Below are 15,490 nucleotides of genomic sequence, written 5' to 3' on the forward strand. Positions count from 1 at the left end.
GAAATTATAAAGAACAGCAGTGAGGAGAGGTTTATCAGGGTGACTTAGGGCAGTGCAAGCTGGCAGAATAAATGATCATTTAACATCTGACTACTGAACAATGGAGGAAGAGGGGACCTGCCGTTAAGGAGAGGAAGGGCAGAGGGGAAGTTATCCAATTGAAGAGAAACTCTTGACAAGGAGTATTATAAAAGATTCCGAAGACTTTTAACAGTAGACTGAGAGCTGCTTGCAATTTTCAAAAGGATCAGTCAATTTTAAAATTTCCAGGCCCAGGTGAAAACCTGATTCATAAGATTTTACTTCTAATTGCATAAACACAAGCAATGCAGCAGGTGTCAGAGATGGGGAGAGCACTTGACAAATGCAGCCCCTTTTGATGTTAACCTAAATTTCTGAAATGTTTGCTTAGTAAACATGGTCAGTTTTCCTCCTTACCAGTTCTTAAGGATGTCCCAAGCTTGATAGTTTACACAAAAAAGCAAGAGACTTATATAAATAGTGAAAATGGGAACATTTTCAATTTCATGCAAGTTTTCCTGCAGGAATATCTTTGTAACAGCACCCTTTTTAGATATTTCTGTTGAGTCATTATTCATTTTGAGACTTAATCAGTAGGCAAACAACATTTGGAATTAAGCCATTTTGATTGGAATTCAGGTTTTACCATTTAGATAAGTTACTTTCTCTGTCCCCTGCATTTCCTCATTTGTAAAATGGTATAATTCTTAGCTCATAAAATTGTGGGAATAGTTAAAAGAAATATATGTATAATGCTTGGTACTGTGCTAGACATATAATTAAACACGTGCTTCATGTAAGCTGTAATTATTTCTCATATTATGGATTACCGCCCCCCCCAAAGGAAGTGTGAAATGCAGTGCTAATTCTCTAAGGCTGTGAAGTTTTATAGATCTGGGCTCAAATTATGGCTCCATTATCTAATAATTCAGTGACTATGGCAAGAACTTCACTTTTCTGATTAAAGTTTCTCCTCACGTATAAAACAGTGATTATGGACCACCTATTTCACAGAGTTGTCAAAATGATTGCATATGCTAATGTACTTAAGGCATTTAACAATGGCCTGTCAGGGAGTTAAGAGGGCAAACTGGTGGCAGTTACTGAGACCAATACCTATTCCGGAAAGACATCTTTCTTGCCAACTTTTAAACAATTAAACAAAAGTAGTAACTCATTGCAGGGAAAGTTCCTTGGTCTTTTTGGCACTCTTAAGATACTCTCTATAATTAGAAAATTAAAAAAAAAACTTTAAAAATATTGCAACCCTGAAATTCTCTTATCTTCTTATGCTTTGGCTCATTCTCTTTTTCCACACTGAGAACCCAAAAGAAGTTGAAAAACTCTAGGTGTGGTTCTGATGCAGGTGATGCTTAGAGGTCGTGGAATCCCTGTTCTATATCTGCCATTTTTTCTCTCTGAATAGATACCCCATTTATTGATTCTTACCTTATGTTCTCAGTAATCTCATGCTCTCTCTTCACATCCCGCATTAAACCCCGTTCTCGGAGCTCCTTTCTATGCCAACTTGAAATCAAACCTGATAAAACTATAAATGTTGGACCTCTCAAAGATGTATGAATTCAAACTGGGATTAAAGACTTTAACCTAAGAAGGGAAAGTAATTGTAATTCAGCAAAAAATAGAATTCAACTATACAGCCGCAGGTCAGAGGCAGCAGGACCTTGTAGTAGTCCCTGAAAATTATGTCTATGACTAAAACTGAACCTGCCTAGGAAAATAAGATGCTAGGATCAGAAGTGTGTAATAGGAAGAGTGGAGATGGCCAGAGAAGATACCAAATGGCTTTATGCCTTGCCTTATTTTCTCTCTTCCAGTCTTTTCTTTCCATTGAGCCTGGGTCCTAGGTTTGAATCCTATTTCCATCACCTATTAGATACTAAACATAAGCAAGTCAAACAAATCATCTAATCCTCAATTTCCATTATCTATGACGTTTATTTTTAGTGGTTTTTTTTTTTGGTGAGGAAATTATTGAAGGTATATGAAAACACTTTTCAAGTGCTAACCTGGAATTGTTAGGACAATGATTTTCTGATCCAACTCAGGTGCAATTATGCATCTAGACCTCACCCTTTCTACTTCTTAAACTCCTTTTTTTTCCTAGATTGTATTTATTTATTTGAGGGAGACAGTGTACAAGCGAGGAAGGAGCAGAGAGAAGGGAACAAGCAGACTCCATGCTGAGCATGGAGCCCAATGCTGGGCTTGATACCATGACCCTGAAATCATGACCTGAACTGAAATCAAGAGTCTCTGATACTTAACTGACTGAGCCACCTAGACTCCCTAATCTACTTCTTAAACTCTTACCTTTTATACTCTGATACAAAATTAAGGAAGCTCTTTTGTGTAAAAAATAACTTCAGACTTCAAAAATCAGACTAAACATTATTAATAACTGAATATAATACCCTATTTAAAAATATGTTGCAGTGAAAAGTTTGACCCGCTCTTTTTCTCATTTATGTTACAATATTTTCAGTCATTCAAAAGTTATTGTTTTCTCTTTACTCTTGTCCAAGGAACTCTAAAGGACTTCTTGTGCTACTGTAGGGAGGTAGTTGCTTAAAACTGCAAAGGAGATTCTCTGGATGGAGGTTTAGGAAGGGAGATGTTCTTTTGCATTTACCTTGCTCTGGACTGACAAGCTCTTTGTCAAAGTTTTCCCATCTGACTTTCACTGCCGATATATCACTTAAGTTTAGGCTTTTGTAATACTAGGGAAGAGTAAGCAGATTCATGAATTATTCTCAATGTATTCATTTAATCGAGAGTGTGACTGTTTCCTTGACTCCTTAGTAGATTTTGCCTTTTGAAGAATGCTTAATTTTACATTTTACACAAAGGAAACAATTTTGAATGGAAATGCTTTTGATCAAGGCATTAACGTGATAATCAAGTTTAAACTAGAATCAAGTTTAATGGAGTTTACTACTCCTTCTTTTCTTGTCGTAAATAATAATTACCCATTAGTTTTTTAAACATATCTAGCTTATTCTATTTGGGTCCAACATAAGACTATGAAGCTAGGCACGTAGTTCTGTCAGTGATTTAAAATTACCCGGTCATGCTCCATATTTAGCAGAGGAGGGAGATGGTGCTCAGAAAAGCTAAGAAGAGAAAGGCTTTGTCCAAGGTCACACTGATGTGTGTTGTTACAAAACCGTGCAGCAATACCTCATCAGTTTCTGTCGAGCATTTCTTGTGCCCTTTCTTATTTACAATCATGTCCTCTCCTCTTCAGCTGTTGTCTGGTGTTGTCCTCAAGCTCTCTGAGTGTGTCAGCACTCTCAATTGGTAGCTCTCCTTCATTGGTCTATATCAAGAAATATTTGTCCCTTGTTTCCATGATACATGATTTTATTATAAAGCACTAATGACTGATGTTGGATTTACATACTATCATGTTTTCTAAATAGCATGGTTCAGTGTTTTAACTTTAAGGATTGATGGTCCGTATATAACACCAAATGACTTTAAATATTGATTTTCAAGAGAGTTCTTCAGATAACTCTCAAATAGCATCCTCTATTTTTCTGTGTCCTCCAGTTACATGTATAGCTGCTGTATTCTCTCTGCACTACAAAGAAAAATATTCTGTATCTACTTCATCTTCAATGTGTAATAAAAATGTATGACCTTGGGGCACCTGGGTGGTCCAGTCAGTTAAGTGTCCGACTCTTGGTTTTGGCTCAAGTCATGATCTCAAAGTCATGAGATCGAGCCCCTCGTGTGTCTCTGTGCTCAGCGGAGTCTGCTTAAGATGATCCTTCTCCCCCTCGCACTCGTGCTCTCTCTCTCAAATAAATTAACAAACCTTTAAAAAAAAGTATGACCTTATTCATAAATGATTTTTTGTTTCTTTATTTGTAAAGCATAATCAGATCTTGAAAAAGCAATCAAACACTGAATTAATTAAAATGGATTCCATTTGGCTGTTAGTGGTAAGGAGGAGTTATTCAATAACCATATTTTCTTGTATAGCTTATATCTTTTAAGTATTTTCCAGAAGAAATCCATGAAAAAATGGTTTGAGGTAGGGAGGAGAAATACTAAACATTCTTTAGTGAAAAAGAGGAGAAAAGCGATACTATTCATAAATATTAGTGAAGATAGAAGTAGTGCCCTTAAATAAAGTTTTTATTCAATGTAAAGTTCAAGTTAATACAAGGCATGGAGTTATATTCCGGATAAATAATAGACAGTGGAGGCAATACAATTTTTTTAAAGATTTTATTTATCTGTTTATTAGAGAGAGAGAGAGAGCCCCCACATGATTAAGGAGCTTAGGCTTGACCTTCATTAGGCTGTAAGGAGGAACCTAACACTCACATAGATGTGGGATCAGGGAAGACCAAGTATGGACCTGGGTCTTTCACCTCTGCGGGCTCATAATGGAACATCCCTACCTCTGATATTAGTAGACACTGTATGAAGAACTGATTTCCACCCCAATTGGACCCCAATAGAAGTAATGAGGTGCCTTTCACTTCTCTGCTGGGGTGGTGCCTGAGGTCCACTGAAGAATCAGGATTTTTACCACTTCCCAGAAGTAATGAGCACATCACACTGTGATGTCATGGAAGATCACCTGAGTAGCTAGAAATCCCACCCCTCCCAACAGTAACAGTCAGCTCCTTTCCTAATGTATCAATGGAGGCCAAATGGGGAACCTGGTCTTCTACTTTCCCTAGGCAGTAAGGAGTTAGTGACCTCCTTTCCCTGCCAGAGAATATTAGAGAAAACTGGATAAAAGAGATGATTTAAATAAGATCTAGAGTCTTGTAATATACTACAAAAATGTGCAGGTAAAATGCAAAATCACTAGTTATTCCAGGAAACAGAAGATTTCAAACTGTATGAAAAAAGACAATCAATAGATGCCAACACCAAGGTGACAGAGCTGTTAGAATTGTCTGACAAAGGTTTGAAAGCAGCCATGATAAATTCAATATGTACTTATAAAAGTTTTTGAAAGAAATGAAAAAAAATAGAAATTTCAGTAAAGAAACAGAAATTCCCAGTGAAGAATAGAAGATATCAAGGATAACCAAATGAAAGAACAATTAGAAATAAAATGTTTAGTAGATGGGTTCAACAACAGAATGAATGGGTAAGAGAAAAGAATCCGTAAACTATAAAACAAACAATAGAAATTGTCCAATCTGAGCAATAGAGAGAAAATAGACTAGAACAATGAATGGAGCCTTAGGGACCTATAGAACTATAACAAATGATGTAATATTTGTAAATTAAAAATGTTTCCATTTGTAAATTAAAACCACAAAATGATTATCATTGCACACCAACTAGAAGGGCTAAAATATAAAATAGTAACATCACCAATGCTGGAGAGGTTGCAGAGAAATGGAATCATTTACATATTGCTGGTGGGAATGGAAGCTAGTATAGCCATTTTGAAAAACGGTTTGAGAGTTTCTTAAAAACTGAATATATATAACTACTACACTCAGCAATAGTAGAGCTGGAAATTTATCTCAGAGAAATGAAGACTATGTTCAAACAAAAACCTGTACGTGAATGTTAATAGCAGCTTTTTTCTTTTTTTCTTTTCTTTTATTATTTTACTAATTTTTTATTGTTATGTTAATCACCATACATTACATCATTGGTTTTGGTGTAGTGTTCCATGATTCATTGTTTGTGCATAACACCCAGTGCTCCACGCAGAATGTGCCCTCTTTAATACCCATCACCAGGCTAACCCATCCCCCCACCCCCCCTCCCCTCTAGAACCCTCAGTTTGTTTTTCAGAGTCCATCGTCTCTAATGGTTCGTCTCCTCCCCAACTTACTCCCCTTCATTCTTCCCCTCCTGCTATCTTCTTCTTCTTTTTTTTCTTAACATATATTGCATTATTTGTTTCAGAAGTACAGATCCATGATTCATCAGTCTTGTTCAATTCACAGTGCTCACCATAGCACATACCCACCCCAATGTCTATCACCCAGCCACCCCATCCCTCCCACCCCAACCACTCCAGTAACACTCAGTTTGTTTCCTGAGATTAAGAATTCCTCATATCAGTGAGGTCATATGATACATGTCTTTCTCTGATTGACTTATTTCACTCAGCATAACACCCTCCAGTTCCATCCACGTCGTTGCAAATGGCAAGATCTCATTCCTTTTGATGGCTGCATAATATTCCATTGTGTATATATACCACTTCTTCTTTATGCATTCATCTGTCGATGGACATCTTGGCTCTTTCCACAGTTTGGCTATTGTGGACATTGCTGCTATAAACATTGGGGTGCATGTACCCCTTCGGATCCCTACATTTGTATCTTTGTGGTAAATACCCAGTAGTGCAATTGCTGGATCGTATGGTAGCTCTATTTTCAACTGTTTGAGGAACCTCCATACTGTTTTCCAGAGTGGTTGCACCAGCTTGCATTCCCACCAACAGTGTAGGAGGGTTCCCCTTTCTCCACATCCCCGTCAACATCTGTTGTTTCCTGACTTGTTAATTTTAGCCATTCTGACTGGTGTGAGGTGGTATCTCATTGAGGTTTTGATTTGGATTTCCCTGATGCCGAGCGATGTTGAGCACTTTTTCATGTGTCTGTTGGCCATTTGAATGTCTTCTTTGGAAGAATGTCTGTTCATGTCTTCTGCCCATTTCTTGATTGGATTATTTGTTCTTTGGGTGTTGAGTTTGATAAGTTCTTTATAGATTTTGGATACTAGCCCTTTATCTGATATGTCATTTGCAAATATTTTCTCCCATTCTGTCGGTTGTCTTTTGGTTTTGTGGACTGTTTCTTTTGCTGTGCAAAAGCTTTTTATCTTGATGAAATCCCAATAGTTCATTTTTGCCCTTACTTCCCTTGCCGTTGGTGATGTTTCTAGGAAGACGTTGCTGCGGCTGAGGTCGAAGAGGTTGCTGCCTGTGTTCTCCTTTAGGATTTTGATGGACTCCTGTCTCACATTTAGGTCTTTCAACCATTTTGAGTCTATTATTGTGTGTGGTGTAAGGAAATGGTCCAGTTTCATTGTTCTGCATGTGGCTGTCCAATTTTCCCAACACCAATTGTTGAAGAGACTGTCTTTTTTCCATTGGACATTCTTTCCTGCTTTGTCAAAGATGAGTTGACCATAGAGTTGAGGGTCCATTTCTGGGCTCTCTATTCTGTTCCATTGATCGATGTGTCTGTTTTTGTACCAGTACCATACTGTCTTGATGATGACAGCTTTGTAATAGAGCTGGAAGTCCGGAATTATGATGCCGCCAGCTTTGGTTTTCTTTTTCAATATTCCTCTGTCTATTCGGGGTCTCTTCTGGTTCCATACAAATTTTAGGATTATTTGTTCCATTTCTTTGAAAAAGGTGGATGGTATTTTGTTGGGGATTGCACTGAATGTGTAGATTGCTCTAGGTAGCACTGACATCTTCACAATGTTTGTTCTTCCAATCCATGAGCATGGAACGTTTTTCCATTTCTTTGTGTCTTCTTCAATTTCTTTCCTGAGTATTTTATAGTTTTCTGAGTACAGATCCTTTGCCTCTTTGGTTAAATTTATTCCTAGGTATCTTATGGTTTTGGGTGCAATTGTGAATGGGATCGACTCCTTGATTTGTCTCTCTTCTGTCTTGTTGTTGGTGTATAGGAATGCCACTGATTTCTGTGCATTGATTTTATATCCTAATAGCAGCTTTTTTCTTAATAGTCCAAAACTGGAAGCAACCTTAATTTCCTTCCACTGATGGATTAAACTATGGTATGTCCATACTGTGGATTACTAGTCAATAATAAAAGAGAATAAACTACTGACGCATGCAAGAAGTTCTATGGCTCTCTAGAGAATCATGCTAAGTGGAAAAGCCAGTTACAAATGTTTACATATTATGTTTCTATTTGTATAAAAGTTTTGACAGGATGAATTTATAGAAACAAAGAACAGATTAGTGGTTGCCAGGAGTTAAGGAAGGTAAGGAAATGGGTATGGCTATAAAAGGCAACATGAATAATACTTGAAGGAATGGAAATGTTTTGTCTCTTGACTGTATCAATGTCAATATCCTGGTTCTGATATCGCAGGATAGTTTTGCAAGGTTACTATTGGGGGAAACTGGGTAAAAGGTACACATGATCCCTCTGTGTATTATTTCTTATAGCTGCATGTGAACATACAACTATTTTTTACAAATAATTTTCAAAAATTCTATGCCTTATATATTCTTTTGAATTTTTCTGTCTAGGAGAAAAAATTCAGTATTCTGTATATTTTCTTTTGAGGGTATCAAAACAATATGAATAAATTTTAGATAGGTTTTATATTTTCCTCTGGAAACTTGTACATGAGAACATATTGGCCTGACTGAAGAGCTAATGACTTAACAGGCCATGGAAAACTGTAGTTCTACTTACTCTTTTCTATGAATTTCCTTCATTAAAATTAACATTTCTTTAATATATGTGGAGGAATTGAAGTAGTATATTCAAGATTGACCAGTGGCTCTCAAAGCATGGTCCAAAGACCCCTGGAGATCCCTGAGACCATTGCAGGTATCCTCTAGGTAAACACTATTTTTATAAACATGATTTGCCTTCTTTATTGTGGCTGATTTTTCCACTGATAGTGGGTAAAACTCCTGGCATGCTAGCAAGAATCAAGAAAGTAGCACTAAAGTTTATTAGCAGTCATTATATTCTCCACTACCATGAACCCACAGTAATAAAAGTGACAGTTACACTTAAGAATGCCCTTAATGAAGCAGTAAAAATTATTAATTGTATTAAACTTCAACCTTTGAATAGATGTTGTTTTTAATATTCTGTGTGGTGAAACAGGGAGTGTGCATAAATCATTTCTGATGCAAACCAAAGTGTGATGCTTGTCTCTAACAAAAGCACTTGTGAGATTCTTTGAATTCTGAGTTGAGCAAGCTGCTGTTTTCATGAAACATCATTTGACTCGAAGCAACAACTGACACGCAAACTATGGTTATTCACACTTGGGTAATTGGCAGACATTTTCTCAAAAACAAATGATAAGTCTGTCATTTCAAGGAAAACAACTGACAGTGTTTGTTACCAAAGATAAAATTTGTGGCTTCAAGTAAAAAACTAGAAATTTGCAACACTTAAATCTACCACTGTGAGCTTGGCAGCTTTCTCATACTTAAAAGTTTTCCAATGAGGGGCACCTGGGTGGCTCAGATGGTTAAGTATCTGCCTTCAGCTCGGGTCATGATCCCAAGGTCCTGGGATCGAGCCCCATGTCCGGCTCCTGGCTCAGCGGGGAGTCTGCCTCTCCCTCTGCCTCTCCCCCTGCTCATGCTTTCTCTCTCTCTGTATCTCTGTGTCTCAAATGAATAAATAAAATCTTTAAAAAAAAGTTTTCTGATGAGATCAATGGTGATATTAACAAATGTGAATTTTAATATTATATAGTGAAACGTGTCAACATTTGGAAGATATGTGTTACTTAGTGAACCCATATTTTATAAACAGCCAATGAGTTATACAATAAAAGTATGCATCAGTAAAAGGACATCTGAAGTGGTAGGGAGACAAATGGATTTTCATATAACTGAATAGGAAGAGTTAATTGATGTCACATTGTAACTAATCTTTAAGAAACGATGGACTTAGTTGGTTTTGGTGTGGTATCAAAGAAAGATAGCCACTGGGTACCTGGGTGGCTCAGTCAGTTAAGCGTCCCACCCCTGATTTCAGCTCAGGTCATGATCTCAGGGTCGTGAGATTGAGCCCTGTGTCAGGCTCCATGCTCAGCACAGTCAGCTTGTTCCTGTTCTTTGCTATTCTCCCACTCATGCTCTTTCTCTTAAATCAATCAGTCAATCAATCAATACAATCCTTAAAAAAAGAAAGATAGCCACAATTATCTCAAAGAGCTATCAAAATAACCTTTTTCCAACTATATATCTGTGTGAAACTGAATTTTTGTTACCTACTTTAAATAGAATATATTGCAACAGATTGAATGCAGTGGCCAGTATGATAATCCAGTCACGTTTAATTAGGCCAGACATCAGGAAAACTTGAAAAAATATGGAAATTGAGGCCAGTCTTCTTACCAAGTTTTTGGAAATATAGTTATTTTTTATAAAATAGGGTCTTTTATGTGAACATGTAATAGTTTTTTAACAAAGAATTGGCATAGATGTAACCCACATTAAAAAATTCTTTGGGGTGTTCTACAATTTTTAAGAATAAAAAGGATCTGAGGACCAAAAGTTTCAGAACCACTGAGGTTTATCATTGTTACCTACAGATAGAATAGAGTGGAACACAGACTTCAATATCACTGTAGTAGCATCATTCCCTTAAAACATGGTAATCTTTCAAATAATTAAACTGTTGGCAAGATATCTACATTGAATTCCACTTGGAGCAGTACTGAATATACATGTTTCCAAAGTTGCACAAAAACTGGAGAGAAGGTAAAGTTCTATTTTTCCCAGCTGTACTTCTGGGGTGCACAGACAATAATTTTCTTCTCCCTTTTAAGTCCTTTATATATGGAAATTTTCAAATGTACATTTATTTTCAAAAGTAAAGAGAATAGTACAATGAAACTTCATAGGTTTATCCCATTACGATTATCAAAATGTTTCCATTCTTGGTTCAATTATCACCCCTCCATTTTTTTTTACTGTAATATTTAAAAGAAAATTTAAGATATCATATTTTTTCATTCACAAATGCTTTAGTGCCCCTACCAGATAAAGATGTTAATAATATAACCATATTTTAAATCTAGTAAAATTAAGAACAATTCTTGGTATTCATCTGATAGCCAATCTATACGATGAATACTCCCTATTGCTCTTAAAAATGTCTTCATAGTTCATTCGCCAACAATGCAAGGATGTAAGCCTGTCCATATATTGCATATGGATTATGTATTCTATAATCCATAATAGCTCCCCTTTCCTCTTTAAAATGCCAATTCTTTATTGAAGGAAACAGTCAATTGTCATATAAAATTCTCTGCATTCTGTATTTTGCTGATGGCAATTTATCCCATTTACTTCCTGTAAACTTGATAGATATAAAAGCTTGAATAGATTCAGATTCAATTTCTTTTTCAGAGGGGGGAGCTAGAATAATTCATAGGTGGGGCTGTAAATTTATTATTGCATTACACCAGAAGGGATATTAGTTTTAATAATGTGGAGATTGATCCATGGGTCTGGTATTACAAGCCTGATAACTTCATTTAAATTTTCACAGAAATCTTTCTCTGAATGGCTTTAACAGACATTGATAACAATTACCTCTGCATAGAATTTCATTAGAATTTTCAAAATGGTGATTTTCTGATTCTATCATTATCTCTGCTCTTATTAGTGATGATTCTTCCATAAGAAAGAATATTCTCTCATTGACCATTTATAGTCCACACTGGAAAGGCAAGATAAATGCATGCTTTTTTGGATTTATTTACCAAATTTTAGAATAATGAGGTGGTGTTGTGGGAACCTCCAAAAGTGACCAATAAGTAATTTTTTAAAATATCATTATGGTTTTGATATATTTTATGTATTTTAATCCATTTCTCTCATTCTTTTTGATGTCCAGTTGTCTTATTTTTGGCCATTGATAGCTTTTTCTTGTCAGCTCCTGTATACTTTGACATTTCTATAATTTGTTCTACTTAATAATATGTCTTAGAGATGTCTCTAGAATGTCTTTCATTACGTCCTTGCTTTCTGGTGTGTCAAGAAGTTCCAGGTTTCCTTCCACAGTCATGAATTAGCCATTTCTCCAAGGAGCTGGCACTTTTAGGGGCAAGTGATGGTACTTACACGTTGTAATCTAGGTACCAGTGTTTCTCATTGGTCTCAGTTTATTGTTGTTTCTTGATCTTTATGGTGAACAGAGCTGGGGAGCATATACTTTTTTTTTAAAAGAGAAAAAATAAATAAAGAGATCATAAAAATTCAGTTCAGATTTTTTCTTATATTGAAAACTTGACTTCTAACAACATTAATGTGAATAACTGTTTATTTCATCCTTCAATATATAAATGTATATATGTATTTTTATACCTATTGTTATAGATACATAGCTAATATTTTAATATTCTTACTAACAATAGCATTGTTGAATGCATATTTTCTTTTTAACACTGGAATGTACCCCAAGGTATAAATGAGTCAAGGGATAAATGTTCATGCAAATGACAGAAGTGGTTAGAGGAAAAAAAGGTGATGAAGATGGGTTTTGATAAAGAGAGTTCCAGTTAAATAGGATAACCTGTGTTACCTCTGGAAGGTCTATGAATAAAATTTGAAAGGAGATGTGAACAGAGTGCACAAGGTTAGGTACAACTCAAGATATGAAGAACATTTATAGAAGTGTTAGCTTTTACTTTTTCCAGACATTTTCATTTCAAGTCATTCTTGTTCTCTTCCTATAGGTTTATTTCCAACTCAAATCCCAAACAATTTTTAGCCAGTATGGGAGAAATCTAGATAATATAATTTACATAATTGAGGAAATCTGGAATTGTGATTGTAGACTTATACACAAACTTGACAACCGTGAAGAAATTTTTATGTCATGTTCAACTATAATAGGTTGACTTTGGTTTTTCTCTTTGTCAACAAGATGTTGAGCTATCTCACTTTATTTTTAATTTTTTAAATTTTTTATTGTGTTATGTTAGTCACCATACAGTACAGCATTAGTTTTTGATGTAGTGTTCCACGATTCATTGTTTTAGTATAACACCCAGTGCTCCATAAAATACGTGCCCTCCTTAATACCCATCACCGGGCTAACCCATCCCCCTACCTCCTTCCCCTCTAAAATTCTCAGTTTGTTTCCAAAAGTCCATAGTCTCTCATGGTTCATCTCTCCCTCTGATTTCCCCCCCCCTTCATTTTTCCCTTCCTTCTCCTAGTGTCCTCCATTTATTCCTTATGTTCCACAAATAAGTGAAACCATATGATAATTGACTTTCTCTGTTGGCTTTCACTCTCCTGCTGAAATGGCTTCTGGAAAAAGCCAGTCTGGACTTCCAAAGAGGACTTTTCAGGTTAAAGCTGAGGAGAAGTTATTAAACTACTTAGCAGGAGTCTCAAGGCCCTTACTGCTTCATTCAGACTCTTGGCTGCATCCCCCTTTGGCCAAGATTTCCGCCCCATTCCAAATGCCATGTTTCTTCATCTTATTTGAAGTACAGTTTTTACAAGGATAGAGAGTACACCAAACCAGGCAGCTGGCAGTCAAATATCCTTTGTCTTTCTTATTGTTGTCCCCATAACAAGCTCAGTTCCTTCTTTAGGAGATACAAAAACCTGCATGGAAGGGTTAGCCCATGTGGGGGTAGGATATGGGTAGGGTGGGCAGGTGGAGGGAATTTCTGCTTCTACCTAACTGTGCTTCTGCAGGTTCACTCACCCAGCACACTCAATGCCAACTTCTCCCTGGAGTTAGCATGTTATTACATGTTATTTCCTTCCAGAGAGGCTTTTTCCTTGTAAGGAGCAAGGTCCTTTCCTCCAGGTAATGACATCGGTTAGAAAAACAGGATTTATAAGGAATAAAATACTGCTGCTGCTACTACTACTACTAAGGTAGTTGCCTAAATTGTAGGAATAGAAAAAAGAAAATAATAAGTTCCAGGAGCTGGAGCTGGAAAGAGAGGCTGGATTTGTGAGGGTGGTGGGATATTCTTTATTTTTATTTTGATGTTGTCGGGACACTGTATATATTTGTCAAAACCCATAGAATTTGTCAAAACTGAAAACCCAAAACACACACACACACACACACCATATGATGGCTATATTTGGCCTGAAGGTTGACCCCTGCCCTACTGCATTATTTAAGATCTTTCTGGAAGTACACAACACATTCCTCTGTCTAGAGATTCCCCACGGCTAAATTGGCCTATGTAATTATCAATACTTTTTTGAGCCATGACTGAACCCTTTCAGTCAGGAAGCCTACATTGATCTACCTGACTACCCCTTGGAGATCAATATCTATGACCAACTTAGTTTTCACAATTTATCCTCTCTTGGGTTTTCATTTCCATTTCTTCACTGAATGTTACTGAGCCCTAGCTTACTCTACTCCTGAGGTTATACAAGTCTAAGTTCCTAAAACAAAAGAACCCCTATGTAAAAAGTCTTGAGCAAGACAGAAGTTTCTTTCTTTTCTCACCTAAACTTCTATTCTAGGATAGAAAGGGCATCTCTAACATTCTTAACATGTGGCTTCCATCTCTACATCCACTGATAGTAGTGGCTCTAGCTCTCATAATCTCCCAGTCAGTAGGAAGTGGGGAGAAAGACTAGGGGATCATATGTCCTTTCCTTTTTAGTGTCCCAATATAGAAGTGGCATGCATCACACCTGCTCACTCACCATTGGCCAGTCCTTAATCACCTGTTATATCAAGTATCAAAGGAAGATGGAAAATATAGTTTCTAGCTGGCCATTCATGTATTTGCCTACTACCTAGGAGTTCTATTATTAAAGAAGGGGAAATAGATTTTGTTGGTCAACTAGAAGTCTTTATGGCATTATGTTAAAAAAGAATGAAGGTTTAATGAAAGAAAAACACTTTGAGAAATGTGTTGTGTATCTATAAAATGTGGATTTTTTTGAGAGCCATAATAGTTTGACGTTCTATTCATTCCCACATTTTTAGGATATCATAAAAACACTCCACAGTCTCTTTAGGACCTAGTTCAAGATCTAGAACTGTGGCAGAATATGACATTAAAATCCATAGGAATAACTCCCTAATAAAAAACATATAAACCTACCTGGAATGAAAAATAAAGCTTCAAATGCCAGAAATGAAAGGGAGCTCAAAATAAGAAAAACACATTGATGTTGCAGTGGTTTGGGGAATTATTAAATCTGGGTAAAGACCCTTAGGGCTTAGGGTTTGAGTTTTGTAAACAGAATATATTTGGGTTGTAGTTTTTTTAAATCCACTCTACCAATCTCTGTCTTTTGATTGGTGTATTTTACCACTGAACTTTAAGATAATTTTTGATATGTTAGAGCCTAACACTGTCATTTTATTATTTGTTATTTATCTGTTTGTTTCCTAGGATACTTATGTCTCTTTCTCTTTTTCTACCTTCTTTTAGGTTGCTTGAATAAATTTTATTTTTCAATTTTGCTTTATTTATAGTGCTTTTGATTTATCTCTTTGTATAATTTTATGTGTGATGGAGGTATTACAGTATACTATGCAACTGGTATCAATATTTTACCATTTTTTTGTGAAGTATGGAAGCTTCACTTCCTTTACCTCCCCCACTTTAAATATCATTGGTTGGAATATCCAATGGTATAATTTTAATTTCAGTCATCAAAAATAAAATTCACAAGAAAAACAACTGCCTATTATATGTACCCATACTTCTTTTTCCATTGATCTTTCTTCTTCAAGCTCCAAATTTTCTTTTCATCTTTCTTTCT

Source organism: Callorhinus ursinus, unplaced genomic scaffold (assembly GCF_003265705.2).
Source record: "Callorhinus ursinus isolate GAN/ISIS: 27379988/994484 unplaced genomic scaffold, GSC_fseal_2.0 scaffold22, whole genome shotgun sequence".
Lineage (NCBI taxonomy): Eukaryota > Metazoa > Chordata > Mammalia > Carnivora > Otariidae > Callorhinus > Callorhinus ursinus.